A 16,765-nucleotide genomic window follows, 5' to 3' on the forward strand; every position below is an offset into this window, starting at 1 on the left:
GCATGGAATGGATCTGTGAATAGTGAGAAGGACAAGAGATGTGTCTTTAAATACTGAGAAGGACACCAGATGGGTCTCCTGCTCTGTATGGGTCTGTAAATAGTGAGGACACGTGATGGGTTTGTAAATAGTGAGAAGGACTCGAGATTGGTCTGTAAATAGTGAGAAGGACACGTGATGGGTTTGTAAATAGTGAGAAGGACACGAGATGGGTCTGTAAATAGTGAGAAGGATAAGAGATGGTTATGTAAATAGTGCGAAGGACACGAGATGGGTCTCCTGCAGTGTATGGGGCTGTAAATAGTGAGAAGGCCACGAGATGGGTCTGTAAATAGTCAGAAGGAGACGAGATGGGCCTGTAAACAGTGAGAAGGACACTAGATGGGTCTGTAAATAGTGAGAAAGATACGAGATGTGCCTGAAAATAGTGCGAAGGACACGAGATGAGTCTCCTGCACTGTATGGGTCTGTAAATACTGAGAAGGCCACGAGATGGGTATGTAAATAGTGAGAATGACACGAGATGGGCCTGTAAATAGTGAGAAGGATACAAAATGGGTCTCCTGCACTGTATGGGCCTGGAAATAGTCAGAAGGACAAGAGATGTGTCTGCAAATACTGAGAAGGACACCAGATGGGTCTCCTGCTCTGTATGGGTCTGTGAATAGTGAGAAGGACACGTGATGGGTTTGTAAATAGTGAGAAGGACACGAGATTGGTCTGTAAATTGTGAGAAGGAGACGAGATGGGCTTGTAAATAGTGAGAAGGACACGAGATGGGTCTGTAAATAGTGAGAAAGTCAACGAGATGGGTCTCCTGCACTGTATGGGTCTGTAAATAGTGAGACGGCCACGCGATGCACTTCCAGCTGTGTATGGGTTTGTAAATATTGAGAAGGACACGAGAAGTGTCTGTAGATAGTGAGAAGGCCATGAGATGGGTCTCCTGCACTGTATGGGCCTGTAAATAGTGAGAAGGACACGAGATGGGTCTGTGAATAGTGAGAAGGGTACGAGATGAGTCTGTAAATAGTGCGAAGGACACGAGATGGGTCTCATGTACTGTATGTGTCTGTAAATAGTGAGAAGACCACGAGATGGGTCTCCTGCACTGTATGGGTCTGTAAATAGTGAGAAGGACACGAGATGGGTCTCCTGCTCTGTATGGGTCTGTAAGTAGTGAGAAGGTCATGAGATGTGTCTCCTGCACTGTATGGGTCTGTAAATAGTGAAAAGGTCACGTGATGGGTCTGTAAATAATTAGAAGGACACGTGATGGGTCTGTAAATAGTGAGAAGGACACGAGATGCATGTCCTGCTCTGTATGGGTTTTTAAATTGTGAGGAGAAGGCGAAATGGGTCTGTAAATAGCGAGAAGGACACGAGATGGGTATCCTGCACTGTATGGGTGTGTAAATCGTGAGAAGAATACGAGATGGGTATGTAAATAGTGAGAAGGACACGTGATGGGTTTGTAAATAGTGAGAAGGACACGAGATTGGTCTGTAAATGGTGAGTAGGAGACGAGATGGGCCTGTAAGTAGTGAGAAGGACACGAGATGTGTCTCCTGCACTGCATGGGTCTGTAAATAGTGAGAAGTTCACGAGATGGGTTTCCTGCACTGTATGGGTCTGTAAATAGTGAGAATGCCACGAGATGTGTCTGTAAATAGTAAGAAGGACACGAGATGGGTCTGTAAATAGTGAGAGGGATACAAAATGGGTCTCCTGTACTGTATGGGTCTGCATTTAGTGAGAAGGACAGGAGATGGGTCTCCTGCACTGTATGGGTCTGTAACTAGTCAGAAGGATACAAGATGGGTCTACTGCACTGTATAGGTCTGCAAATAGTGAGAAGGCCATGAGATGCACTTCCAGCTCCGCATGTGTTTGTAAATATTAAGAAGGACACGAGATGTGTCAGTAAATAGTGAGAAGAACACCAGATGTGTCTGCAAATACTGAGAAGGACAAAACATGTGTCTCCTGCTCTGTATGGGTCTGTAAATAGTGAGACAGACACGTGTTGGGTTTGTAAATAGTGAGAAGGACACGATAATGGTCTGTAAATACTGAGAAGGAGACAAGATGGGCCTGTAAATAGTGAGAAGGACACGAGATGGGCCTGTAAACAGTGAGAAGGACACGAGATGGGTCTGTGAATAGTGAGAAGGAGACGAGATGCGCTTGTAAATAGTGAGAAGGACAGTGAGATGGGTCTGTAAATACTGAGAAGGATACGAGATGGGTCTCCTGCACTGTACGGGTCTGTAAATAGTGAGAAGGCCATGAGATGGGTCTCCTGCACTGTATGGGTTTATAAATACTGAGAAGGCCACGAGATAAGTCTGTAAATAGTAAGAAGGATAGGAGATTGGTCTGTAAATAGTGAGAAGGACACGAGCTGGGCCTGTAAATAGTGAGAAGGACACGAGATGGGTCTGTAAATACTGAGAATGACACAAGATGGGGCTCCTGTACTGTAAGGGTCTGTAAATAGTGAGAAGGACTTGGGATGTGTCTGTAAATAGTGAGAATGACACCAGATGGGTCTGCAAATACTGAGAAGGACACCAGATGTGTCTCCTGCTCTTTATGGGTCTGTAAATAGCGAGAAGGACACGTGATGGGTCTGCAAATAGTGAGAAGGACACGAGATGCGTCTCCTGCACTGTATGCGTCTGTAAATAGTGAGAATGCCATGAGATGGATCTGTAAATAGTAAGAAGGACAGGAGATGTGTCTGTAAATAGTGAGAACGACACGAGATGGGCCTGTAAATAGTTAGAAGGACACAAGATGGGTCTGCAAATAGTGAGAAGGACACCTGATTGGTTTGCAAACAGTGAGAAGGACACGAGATTGGTCTGTAAATAGTGAGAAGGAGATGAGATGGGCCAGTAAATAGTGAGAAGGACATGAGATGGGTCTGTAAATAGTGAGAAGAACACGAGATGGGTCTCCTGCACTGTATGGGTCTGTAAATAGTGGGAAGGACACAAGATGGGTCTCCTGCACTGTATGGGTCTGTAAATAGCGAGAAGGCCACGTGATGCGTCTGTAAATAGTAAGAAGGACAGGAGATGGGTCTGTAAATAGTGAAAAGGACACGAGCTGGGACTGTAAATAGTGAGAAGGATACAAAATGGGTCTACTGCACTGCATGGGTCTGCAAATAGTGAGAAGGACAAGAGATGGGTCTGTAAATACAGAGAAGGACACCAAATGGGTCTCCTGCTCTGTATGGGTCTGTAAATAGTGAGAGGATACGTGATGGGTTTGTAAATAGTGAGAAGGGCACAGTTCGGTCTGTAATAGTGAGAAAGGGACGAGATGGGCCTGTAAATAGTGAGAAGGACACGAGATGGGCCTGTAAATAGTGAGAAGGACACGAGATGGGACTGTAAATACTGAGAAGGATATGAGATGGGTCTCCTGCACCGTATGGGACTGTAAATAGTGAGAAGTCCACGAGATGGGTCTCCTGCACTGTATGGGTCTGTAAATACTGAGAAGGCCACGAGATGAGTCTGTAAATAGTAAGAAGGACAGGAGATGGGTCTGTAAATAGTGAGAAGGACACGAGCTGGGCCTGTAAATAGTGAGAAGGACACGAGATGTGTCTGTAAATAGTGAGAATGACACCAGATGGGTCTGCAAATACTGAGAAGGACACCAGATGTGTCTCCTGCTCTTTATGGGTCTGTAAATAGTGAGAAGGACACGAGATGGGTCTCTAAATAGTGAGAAGGATACAAAATGGGTGTCCTGCACTGTATGGGTCTGCAAATAGTGGAAGGAAAAGAGATGGGTCTGTAAATAGTGAGAAGGACACAAGATGGGTCTCCTGCACTGTATGGGTCTGTAAATAGTGAGAAGCACAGGAGATGGGTCTGTAAATAGTGAGAAGGACACAAGATGGGTCTCCTGCACTGTATGGGTCTGCAAATAGTGAGAAGGACAAGAGATGTGTCTGTAAATAGTGAGAAGGAAACAGGATGGGTATGTAAATACTGAGAAGGACACCAGATGGGTCTCCTGCTCTGTATGGGTCTGTGAATAGTGAGAAGGACAAGTGATGGGTTTCTAAATAGTGAGAAGGTCACGAGATTGGTCTGTAAATAGTGAGAAGGACACGTGATGGGTTTGTAAATAGTGAGAAGGTCACGAGATTGGTCTGTAAATAGTGAGAAGCACACGTGATGGGTTTGTAAATAGTGAGAAGGACACGAGATTGGTCTGTAAATAGTGAGAAGGAGACAAGATGGGTTGTAAATAGTGAGAAGGACACGAGATGGGTCTGTAAATACTTAGAAGGATACGAGATGGGTCTCCTGCACTGTATGGGTCTGTAAATAGTGAGAAGGCCACGAGATGGTTCTCCTGCACTGTATGGGTCTGTAAATACTGAGAAGGCCACGAGATGAGTCTGTAAATAGTAAGAAGGACAGCAGATGGGTTTGTAAATAGTGAGATGGACACGAGCTGGGACTGTAAATAGTAAGAAGGACACGAGATGGGTCTGTAAATAGTGAGAAGGACACAAGATGGGATTCCTGCACTGTAAGGGTCTGTAAATAGTTAGAAGGCCATGTGATTGGTCTGTATATAGTGAGAAGGAGACGAGATGGGCCTGTAAATAGTGAGAAGGACACGAGATGTGTCTCCTGCACTGTATGGGTCTGTAAATAGTGAGAAGGACACGAGATGGGTCTCCTGCACTGTATGGGTCTGTAAATCGTGAGAAGGTCATGAGATGGGTCTCCTGCACTGTATGGGTCTGCAAATAGTGAGAAGGAAAAGAGATGGGTCTGTAAATAGTGAGAAGGACACGAGATGTGTCTGTAAATAGTGAGAATGACACCAGATGGGTCTGCAAATACTGAGAAGGACACCAGATGTGTCTCCTGCTCTTTATGGGTCTGTAAATAGTGAGAAGGACACAAGATGGGTCTCCTGCACTGTATGGGTCTGTAAATAGTGAGAAGGCCAGGAGATGGGTCTGTAAATAGTAAGAAGGACAGGAGATGGGTCTGTAAATAGTGAGAAGGACACGAGCTGGGCCTGTAAATAGTGAGAAGGACACGAGATGTGTCTGTAAATAGTGAGAATGACACCAGATGGGTCTGCAAATACTGAGAAGGACACCAGATGTGTCTCCTGCTCTTTATGGGTCTGTAAATAGTGAGAAGGACACGAGATGGGTCTCTAAATAGTGAGAAGGATACAAAATGGGTGTCCTGCACTGTATGGGTCTGCAAATAGTGGAAGGAAAAGAGATGGGTCTGTAAATAGTGAGAAGGACACAAGATGGGTCTCCTGCACTGTATGGGTCTGTAAATAGTGAGAAGCACAGGAGATGGGTCTGTAAATAGTGAGAAGGACACAAGATGGGTCTCCTGCACTGTATGGGTCTGCAAATAGTGAGAAGGACAAGAGATGTGTCTGTAAATAGTGAGAAGGAAACAGGATGGGTATGTAAATACTGAGAAGGACACCAGATGGGTCTCCTGCTCTGTATGGGTCTGTGAATAGTGAGAAGGACAAGTGATGGGTTTCTAAATAGTGAGAAGGTCACGAGATTGGTCTGTAAATAGTGAGAAGGACACGTGATGGGTTTGTAAATAGTGAGAAGGTCACGAGATTGGTCTGTAAATAGTGAGAAGCACACGTGATGGGTTTGTAAATAGTGAGAAGGACACGAGATTGGTCTGTAAATAGTGAGAAGGAGACAAGATGGGTTGTAAATAGTGAGAAGGACACGAGATGGGTCTGTAAATACTTAGAAGGATACGAGATGGGTCTCCTGCACTGTATGGGTCTGTAAATAGTGAGAAGGCCACGAGATGGTTCTCCTGCACTGTATGGGTCTGTAAATACTGAGAAGGCCACGAGATGAGTCTGTAAATAGTAAGAAGGACAGCAGATGGGTTTGTAAATAGTGAGATGGACACGAGCTGGGACTGTAAATAGTAAGAAGGACACGAGATGGGTCTGTAAATAGTGAGAAGGACACAAGATGGGATTCCTGCACTGTAAGGGTCTGTAAATAGTTAGAAGGCCATGTGATTGGTCTGTATATAGTGAGAAGGAGACGAGATGGGCCTGTAAATAGTGAGAAGGACACGAGATGTGTCTCCTGCACTGTATGGGTCTGTAAATAGTGAGAAGGACACGAGATGGGTCTCCTGCACTGTATGGGTCTGTAAATCGTGAGAAGGTCATGAGATGGGTCTCCTGCACTGTATGGGTCTGCAAATAGTGAGAAGGAAAAGAGATGGGTCTGTAAATAGTGAGAAGGACACGAGATGTGTCTGTAAATAGTGAGAATGACACCAGATGGGTCTGCAAATACTGAGAAGGACACCAGATGTGTCTCCTGCTCTTTATGGGTCTGTAAATAGTGAGAAGGACACAAGATGGGTCTCCTGCACTGTATGGGTCTGTAAATAGTGAGAAGGCCAGGAGATGGGTCTGTAAATAGTAAGAAGGACAGGAGATGGCTCTGTAAATAGTGAGAAGGACACAAGATGGGTCTCCTGCACTGTATGGGTCTGCAAATAGTGAGAAGGACAAGAGATGTGTCTGTAAATAGTGAGAAGGAAACAGGATGGGTATGTAAATACTGAGAAGGGCACCAGATGGGTCTCCTGCTCTGTATGGGTCTGTGAATAGTGAGAAGGACAAGTGATGGGTTTCTAAATAGTGAGAAGGTCACGAGATTGGTCTGTAAATATTGAGAAGGACACGTGATGGGTTTGTAAATAGTGAGAAGGACACGAGATTGGTCTGTAAATACTGAGAAGGAGACGAGATGGGTTGTAAATAGTGAGAAGGACAAGAGATGGGTCTGTAAATACTGAGAAGGATACGAGATGGGTCTCCTGCACTGTATGGGTCTGTAAATAGTGAGAAGGCCACGAGATGGTTCTCCTGCACTGTTTGGGTCTGTAAATACTGAGATGGCCACGAGATGAGTCTGTAAATAGTAAGAAGGACAGCAGATGGGTTTGTAAATTGTGAGATGGACACGAGCTGGGACTGTAAATAGTAAGAAGGACACGAGATGGGTCTGTAAATAGTGAGAAGGACACAAGATGGGATTCCTGCACTGTAAGGGTCTGTAAATAGTGAGAAGACCACGTGATTGGTCTGTATATAGTGAGAAGGAGACGAGATGGGCCTGTAAATAGTGAGAAGGACACGAGATGGGTCTCCTGCACTGTATGGGTCTGTAAATAGTGAGAAGGACACAAGATGAGTCTCCTGCACTGTATGTGTCTGTAAATAGTGATAAGGCCACGAGATGGGTCTCCGGCACTCTATGGGTCAGTAAATAGTGAGAATGTCACGAGATGGGTCTGTAAATAGTAAGAAGGACAGGAGAAGGGTCTGTAAATAGTGAGAACGACAGGAGATGGTCCTGTAAATAGTTAGAAGGACCCGAGATGGGTCTGTAAATAGTGAGAAGGATACAAAATGGGTCTCCTGCACTGTATGGGTCTGCAAATAGTGAGAAGGACAAGAGATGTGTCTGTAAATAGTGAGAAGGAAACAGGATGGGTATGTAAATACTGAGAAGGACACCAGATGGGTCTCCTGCTCTGTATGGGTCTGTGAATAGTGAGAAGGACAAGTGATGGGTTTCTAAATAGTGAGAAGGTCACGAGATTGGTCTGTAAATAGTGAGAAGGACACGTGATGGGTTTGTAAATAGTGAGAAGGTCACGAGATTGGTCTGTAAATAGTGAGAAGGAGACAAGATGGGTTGTAAATAGTGAGAAGGACACGAGATGGGTCTGTAAATACTGAGAAGGATACGAGATGGGTCTCCTGCACTGTATGGGTCTGTAAATAGTGAGAAGGCCACGAGATGGTTCTCCTGCACTGTATGGGTCTGTAAATACTGAGAAGGCCACGAGATGAGTCTGTAAATAGTAAGAAGGACAGCAGATGGGTTTGTAAATAGTGAGATGGACGCGAGCTGGGACTGTAAATAGTAAGAAGGACACGAGATGGGTCTGTAAATAGTGAGAAGGACACAAGATGGGATTCCTGCACTGTAAGGGTCTGTAAATAGTTAGAAGGCCATGTGATCGGTCTGTATATAGTGAGAAGGAGACGAGATGGGCCTGTAAATAGTGAGAAGGACACGAGATGTGTCTCCTGCACTGTATGGGTCTGTAAATAGTGAGAAGGACACGAGATGGGTCTCCTGCACTGTATGGGTCTGTAAATAGTGAGAAGGTCATGAGATGGGTCTCCTGCACTGTATGGGTCTGCAAATAGTGAGAAGGAAAAGAGATGGGTCTGTAAATAGTGAGAAGGACACGAGATGTGTCTGTAAATAGTGAGAATGACACCAGATGGGTCTGCAAATACTGAGAAGGACACCAGATGTGTCTCCTGCTCTTTATGGGTCTGTAAATAGTAAGAAGGACAGGAGATGGGTCTGTAAATAGTGAGAAGGACACAAGATGGGTCTCCTGCACTGTATGGGTCTGCAAATAGTGAGAAGGACAAGAGATGTGTCTGTAAATAGTGAGAAGGAAACAGGATGGGTATGTAAATACTGAGAAGGGCACCAGATGGGTCTCCTGCTCTGTATGGGTCTGTGAATAGTGAGAAGGACAAGTGATGGGTTTCTAAATAGTGAGAAGGTCACGAGATTGGTCTGTAAATACTGAGAAGGAGACGAGATGGGTTGTAAATAGTGAGAAGGACAAGAGATGGGTCTGTAAATACTGAGAAGGATACGAGATGGGTCTCCTGCACTGTATGGGTCTGTAAATAGTGAGAAGGCCACGAGATGGTTCTCCTGCACTGTTTGGGTCTGTAAATACTGAGATGGCCACGAGATGAGTCTGTAAATAGTAAGAAGGACAGCAGATGGGTTTGTAAATTGTGAGATGGACACGAGCTGGGACTGTAAATAGTAAGAAGGACACGAGATGGGTCTGTAAATAGTGAGAAGGACACAAGATGGGATTCCTGCACTGTAAGGGTCTGTAAATAGTGAGAAGACCACGTGATTGGTCTGTATATAGTGAGAAGGAGACGAGATGGGCCTGTAAATAGTGAGAAGGACACGAGATGGGTCTCCTGCACTGTATGGGTCTGTAAATAGTGAGAAGGACACAAGATGAGTCTCCTGCACTGTATGTGTCTGTAAATAGTGATAAGGCCACGAGATGGGTCTCCGGCACTCTATGGGTCAGTAAATAGTGAGAATGTCACGAGATGGGTCTGTAAATAGTAAGAAGGACAGGAGAAGGGTCTGTAAATAGTGAGAACGACACGAGATGGTCCTGTAAATAGTTAGAAGGACCCGAGATGGGTCTGTAAATAGTGAGAAGGATACAAAATGGGTCTCCTGCACTGTATGGGTCTGCAAATAGTGAGAAGGACAAGAGATGTGTCTGTAAATAGTGAGAAGGAAACAGGATGGGTATGTAAATACTGAGAAGGACACCAGATGGGTCTCCTGCTCTGTATGGGTCTGTGAATAGTGAGAAGGACAAGTGATGGGTTTCTAAATAGTGAGAAGGTCACGAGATTGGTCTGTAAATAGTGAGAAGGACACGTGATGGGTTTGTAAATAGTGAGAAGGTCACGAGATTGGTCTGTAAATAGTGAGAAGCACACGTGATGGGTTTGTAAATAGTGAGAAGGACACGAGATTGGTCTGTAAATAGTGAGAAGGAGACAAGATGGGTTGTAAATAGTGAGAAGGACACGAGATGGGTCTGTAAATACTGAGAAGGATACGAGATGGGTCTCCTGCACTGTATGGGTCTGTAAATAGTGAGAAGGCCACGAGATGGTTCTCCTGCACTGTATGGGTCTGTAAATACTGAGAAGGCCACGAGATGAGTCTGTAAATAGTAAGAAGGACAGCAGATGGGTTTGTAAATAGTGAGATGGACGCGAGCTGGGACTGTAAATAGTAAGAAGGACACGAGATGGGTCTGTAAATAGTGAGAAGGACACAAGATGGGATTCCTGCACTGTAAGGGTCTGTAAATAGTTAGAAGGCCATGTGATCGGTCTGTATATAGTGAGAAGGAGACGAGATGGGCCTGTAAATAGTGAGAAGGACACGAGATGGGTCTCCTGCACTGTATGGGTCTGTAAATAGTGAGAAGGACACGAGATGGGTCTCCTGCACTGTATGGGTCTGTAAATAGTGAGAAGGTCATGAGATGGGTCTCCTGCACTGTATGGGTCTGCAAATAGTGAGAAGGAAAAGAGATGGGTCTGTAAATAGTGAGAAGGACACGAGATGTGTCTGTAAATAGTGAGAATGACACCAGATGGGTCTGCAAATACTGAGAAGGACACCAGATGTGTCTCCTGCTCTTTATGGGTCTGTAAATAGTAAGAAGGACAGGAGATGGGTCTGTAAATAGTGAGAAGGACACAAGATGGGTCTCCTGCACTGTATGGGTCTGCAAATAGTGAGAAGGACAAGAGATGTGTCTGTAAATAGTGAGAAGGAAACAGGATGGGTATGTAAATTCTGAGAAGGGCACCAGATGGGTCTCCTGCTCTGTATGGGTCTGTGAATAGTGAGAAGGACACAAGATGAGTCTCCTGCACTGTATGTGTCTGTAAATAGTGATAAGGCCACGAGATGGGTCTCCGGCACTCTATGGGTCAGTAAATAGTGAGAATGTCACGAGATGGGTCTGTAAATAGTAAGAAGGACAGGAGAAGGGTCTGTAAATAGTGAGAACGACACGAGATGGTCCTGTAAATAGTTAGAAGGACCCGAGATGGGTCTGTAAATAGTGAGAAGGATACAAAATGGGTCTCCTGCACTGTATGGGTCTGCAAATAGTGAGAAGGACAAGAGATGTGTCTGTAAATAGTGAGAAGGAAACAGGATGGGTATGTAAATACTGAGAAGGACACCAGATGGGTCTCCTGCTCTGTATGGGTCTGTGAATAGTGAGAAGGACAAGTGATGGGTTTCTAAATAGTGAGAAGGTCACGAGATTGGTCTGTAAATAGTGAGAAGGACACGTGATGGGTTTGTAAATAGTGAGAAGGTCACGAGATTGGTCTGTAAATAGTGAGAAGCACACGTGATGGGTTTGTAAATAGTGAGAAGGACACGAGATTGGTCTGTAAATAGTGAGAAGGAGACAAGATGGGTTGTAAATAGTGAGAAGGACACGAGATGGGTCTGTAAATACTGAGAAGGATACGAGATGGGTCTCCTGCACTGTATGGGTCTGTAAATAGTGAGAAGGCCACGAGATGGTTCTCCTGCACTGTATGGGTCTGTAAATACTGAGAAGGCCACGAGATGAGTCTGTAAATAGTAAGAAGGACAGCAGATGGGTTTGTAAATAGTGAGATGGACGCGAGCTGGGACTGTAAATAGTAAGAAGGACACGAGATGGGTCTGTAAATAGTGAGAAGGACACAAGATGGGATTCCTGCACTGTAAGGGTCTGTAAATAGTTAGAAGGCCATGTGATCGGTCTGTATATAGTGAGAAGGAGACGAGATGGGCCTGTAAATAGTGAGAAGGACACGAGATGGGTCTCCTGCACTGTATGGGTCTGTAAATAGTGAGAAGGACACGAGATGGGTCTCCTGCACTGTATGGGTCTGTAAATAGTGAGAAGGTCATGAGATGGGTCTCCTGCACTGTATGGGTCTGCAAATAGTGAGAAGGAAAAGAGATGGGTCTGTAAATAGTGAGAAGGACACGAGATGTGTCTGTAAATAGTGAGAATGACACCAGATGGGTCTGCAAATACTGAGAAGGACACCAGATGTGTCTCCTGCTCTTTATGGGTCTGTAAATAGTAAGAAGGACAGGAGATGGGTCTGTAAATAGTGAGAAGGACACAAGATGGGTCTCCTGCACTGTATGGGTCTGCAAATAGTGAGAAGGACAAGAGATGTGTCTGTAAATAGTGAGAAGGAAACAGGATGGGTATGTAAATACTGAGAAGGGCACCAGATGGGTCTCCTGCTCTGTATGGGTCTGTGAATAGTGAGAAGGACAAGTGATGGGTTTCTAAATAGTGAGAAGGTCACGAGATTGGTCTGTAAATACTGAGAAGGAGACGAGATGGGTTGTAAATAGTGAGAAGGACAAGAGATGGGTCTGTAAATACTGAGAAGGATACGAGATGGGTCTCCTGCACTGTATGGGTCTGTAAATAGTGAGAAGGCCACGAGATGGTTCTCCTGCACTGTTTGGGTCTGTAAATACTGAGATGGCCACGAGATGAGTCTGTAAATAGTAAGAAGGACAGCAGATGGGTTTGTAAATTGTGAGATGGACACGAGCTGGGACTGTAAATAGTAAGAAGGACACGAGATGGGTCTGTAAATAGTGAGAAGGACACAAGATGGGATTCCTGCACTGTAAGGGTCTGTAAATAGTGAGAAGACCACGTGATTGGTCTGTATATAGTGAGAAGGAGACGAGATGGGCCTGTAAATAGTGAGAAGGACACGAGATGGGTCTCCTGCACTGTATGGGTCTGTAAATAGTGAGAAGGACACAAGATGAGTCTCCTGCACTGTATGTGTCTGTAAATAGTGATAAGGCCACGAGATGGGTCTCCGGCACTCTATGGGTCAGTAAATAGTGAGAATGTCACGAGATGGGTCTGTAAATAGTAAGAAGGACAGGAGAAGGGTCTGTAAATAGTGAGAACGACACGAGATGGTCCTGTAAATAGTTAGAAGGACCCGAGATGGGTCTGTAAATAGTGAGAAGGATACAAAATGGGTCTCCTGCACTGTATGGGTCTGCAAATAGTGAGAAGGACAAGAGATGTGTCTGTAAATAGTGAGAAGGAAACAGGATGGGTATGTAAATACTGAGAAGGACACCAGATGGGTCTCCTGCTCTGTATGGGTCTGTGAATAGTGAGAAGGACAAGTGATGGGTTTCTAAATAGTGAGAAGGTCACGAGATTGGTCTGTAAATAGTGAGAAGGACACGTGATGGGTTTGTAAATAGTGAGAAGGTCACGAGATTGGTCTGTAAATAGTGAGAAGCACACGTGATGGGTTTGTAAATAGTGAGAAGGACACGAGATTGGTCTGTAAATAGTGAGAAGGAGACAAGATGGGTTGTAAATAGTGAGAAGGACACGAGATGGGTCTGTAAATACTGAGAAGGATACGAGATGGGTCTCCTGCACTGTATGGGTCTGTAAATAGTGAGAAGGCCACGAGATGGTTCTCCTGCACTGTATGGGTCTGTAAATACTGAGAAGGCCACGAGATGAGTCTGTAAATAGTAAGAAGGACAGCAGATGGGTTTGTAAATAGTGAGATGGACGCGAGCTGGGACTGTAAATAGTAAGAAGGACACGAGATGGGTCTGTAAATAGTGAGAAGGACACAAGATGGGATTCCTGCACTGTAAGGGTCTGTAAATAGTTAGAAGGCCATGTGATCGGTCTGTATATAGTGAGAAGGAGACGAGATGGGCCTGTAAATAGTGAGAAGGACACGAGATGGGTCTCCTGCACTGTATGGGTCTGTAAATAGTGAGAAGGACACGAGATGGGTCTCCTGCACTGTATGGGTCTGTAAATAGTGAGAAGGTCATGAGATGGGTCTCCTGCACTGTATGGGTCTGCAAATAGTGAGAAGGAAAAGAGATGGGTCTGTAAATAGTGAGAAGGACACGAGATGTGTCTGTAAATAGTGAGAATGACACCAGATGGGTCTGCAAATACTGAGAAGGACACCAGATGTGTCTCCTGCTCTTTATGGGTCTGTAAATAGTAAGAAGGACAGGAGATGGGTCTGTAAATAGTGAGAAGGACACAAGATGGGTCTCCTGCACTGTATGGGTCTGCAAATAGTGAGAAGGACAAGAGATGTGTCTGTAAATAGTGAGAAGGAAACAGGATGGGTATGTAAATTCTGAGAAGGGCACCAGATGGGTCTCCTGCTCTGTATGGGTCTGTGAATAGTGAGAAGGACACAAGATGAGTCTCCTGCACTGTATGTGTCTGTAAATAGTGATAAGGCCACGAGATGGGTCTCCGGCACTCTATGGGTCAGTAAATAGTGAGAATGTCACGAGATGGGTCTGTAAATAGTAAGAAGGACAGGAGAAGGGTCTGTAAATAGTGAGAACGACACGAGATGGTCCTGTAAATAGTTAGAAGGACCCGAGATGGGTCTGTAAATAGTGAGAAGGATACAAAATGGGTCTCCTGCACTGTATGGGTCTGCAAATAGTGAGAAGGACAAGAGATGTGTCTGTAAATAGTGAGAAGGAAACAGGATGGGTATGTAAATACTGAGAAGGACACCAGATGGGTCTCCTGCTCTGTATGGGTCTGTGAATAGTGAGAAGGACAAGTGATGGGTTTCTAAATAGTGAGAAGGTCACGAGATTGGTCTGTAAATAGTGAGAAGGACACGTGATGGGTTTGTAAATAGTGAGAAGGTCACGAGATTGGTCTGTAAATAGTGAGAAGCACACGTGATGGGTTTGTAAATAGTGAGAAGGACACGAGAAGTGTCTGTAGATAGTGAGAAGGCCATGAGATGGGTCTCCTGCACTGTATGGGCCTGTAAATAGTGAGAAGGACACGAGATGGGTCTGTGAATAGTGAGAAGGGTACGAGATGAGTCTGTAAATAGTGCGAAGGACACGAGATGGGTCTCATGTACTGTATGTGTCTGTAAATAGTGAGAAGACCACGAGATGGGTCTCCTGCACTGTATGGGTCTGTAAATAGTGAGAAGGACACGAGATGGGTCTCCTGCTCTGTATGGGTCTGTAAGTAGTGAGAAGGTCATGAGATGTGTCTCCTGCACTGTATGGGTCTGTAAATAGTGAAAAGGTCACGTGATGGGTCTGTAAATAATTAGAAGGACACGTGATGAGTCTGTAAATAGTGAGAAGGACACGAGATGCATGTCCTGCTCTGTATGGGTTTTTAAATTGTGAGGAGAAGGCGAAATGGGTCTGTAAATAGCGAGAAGGACACGAGATGGGTATCCTGCACTGTATGGGTGTGTAAATCGTGAGAAGAATACGAGATGGGTATGTAAATAGTGAGAAGGACACGTGATGGGTTTGTAAATAGTGAGAAGGACACGAGATTGGTCTGTAAATGGTGAGCAGGAGACAAGATGGGCCTGTAAGTAGTGAGAAGGACACAAGATGTGTCTCCTGCACTGCATGGGTCTGTAAATAGTGAGAAGTTCACGAGATGGGTTTCCTGCACTGTATGGGTCTGTAAATAGTGAGAATGCCACGAGATGTGTCTGTAAATAGTAAGAAGGACACGAGATGGGTCTGTAAATAGTGAGAGGGATACAAAATGGGTCTCCTGTACTGTATGGGTCTGCATTTAGTGAGAAGGACAGGAGATGGGTCTCCTGCACTGTATGGGTCTGTAACTAGTCAGAAGGATACAAGGTGGGTCTACTGCACTGTATAGGTCTGCAAATAGTGAGAAGGCCAGGAGATTTATCTCCTGCACTGTATGGGTCTTTAAATAGTGAGAAGGCCATGAGATGCACTTCCAGCTCCGCATGTGTTTGTAAATATTAAGAAGGACACGAGATGTGTCAGTAAATAGTGAGAAGAACACCAGATGTGTCTGCAAATACTGAGAAGGACAAAACATGTGCCTCCTGCTCTGTATGGGTCTGTAAATAGTGAGACAGACGCGTGTTGGGTTTGTAAATAGTGAGAAGGACACGATAATGGTCTGTAAATACTGAGAAGGAGACAAGATGGGCCTGTAAATAGTGAGAAGGACACGAGATGGGCCTGTAAACAGTGAGAAGGACACGAGATGGGTCTGTAAATTGTGAGAAGGACACAACATGCATCTCCTGCAAAGTCTCCTGCACTGTATGGGTCTGTAAACAGTGATATGGCCATGAGTTCGGTCTCCTGCACTGTATGGGTCTGTAAATAGTGAGAAGACCATGAGATGGGTCTCCTGTACTGTATGGGGCTGTAAATAGTGAGAAGGCCAAGAGATGGGTCTGTAAATAGTGAGAATGACACGAGATGGGCCTGTAAATAGTGAGAAGGACACGAGATGGGTCTGTAAATGGTTAGAAGGATACAAAATGGGTCTCCTGCACTGTATGGGGCTGTAAATACTGAGAAGGCCACGAGATGGGTCTGTGAATAGTGAGAAGGAGACGAGATGGGCCTGTAGATAGTGAGAAGGACACGAGATGGGTCTGTAAATAGTGAGAAGTATACGAGATGGGTCTGTAAATAGTGCGAAGGACACGAGATGGGTCTCCTGCACTGTATGGGTCTGCAAATAGTGAGAAGGACAAGAGGTGTGTCTGTAAATAGTGAGAAGGATACCAGATGGGTCTGCAAATACTGAGAAGGACACGAGATGGGTCTCCTGCACTGTATGGGTCTGCATATAGTCAGAAGGACAAGAGATGAGTCTGTAAATTGTGAGAAGGACACAGGATGGGTATGTAAATACTGAGAAGGAGACCAGATAGGTCTCCTTCTCTGTATGGGTCTGTGAATAGTGAGAAGGACACGTGATGGGTTTGTAAATAGTGAGAAGGACACGATATTGGTCTGTAAATACTGAGAAGGAGACAAGATGGGCCTGTAAATAGTGAGAGGGACACGGGATGGGCCTGAAAATAGTGAGAAGGAGACGAGATGGGTCTCCTGCACTGTGTGGGTCGTAAATAGTGAGAAGGTCATGAGATGGGTCTCCTGCACTGTATGGGTCTGTAAACAGTGATATGGCCACGAGTTCGGTCTCCTGCA

The sequence above is a fragment of the Mobula birostris genome, chromosome 6, assembly GCF_030028105.1.
Source record: "Mobula birostris isolate sMobBir1 chromosome 6, sMobBir1.hap1, whole genome shotgun sequence".
Classification (NCBI taxonomy): domain Eukaryota; kingdom Metazoa; phylum Chordata; class Chondrichthyes; order Myliobatiformes; family Myliobatidae; genus Mobula; species Mobula birostris.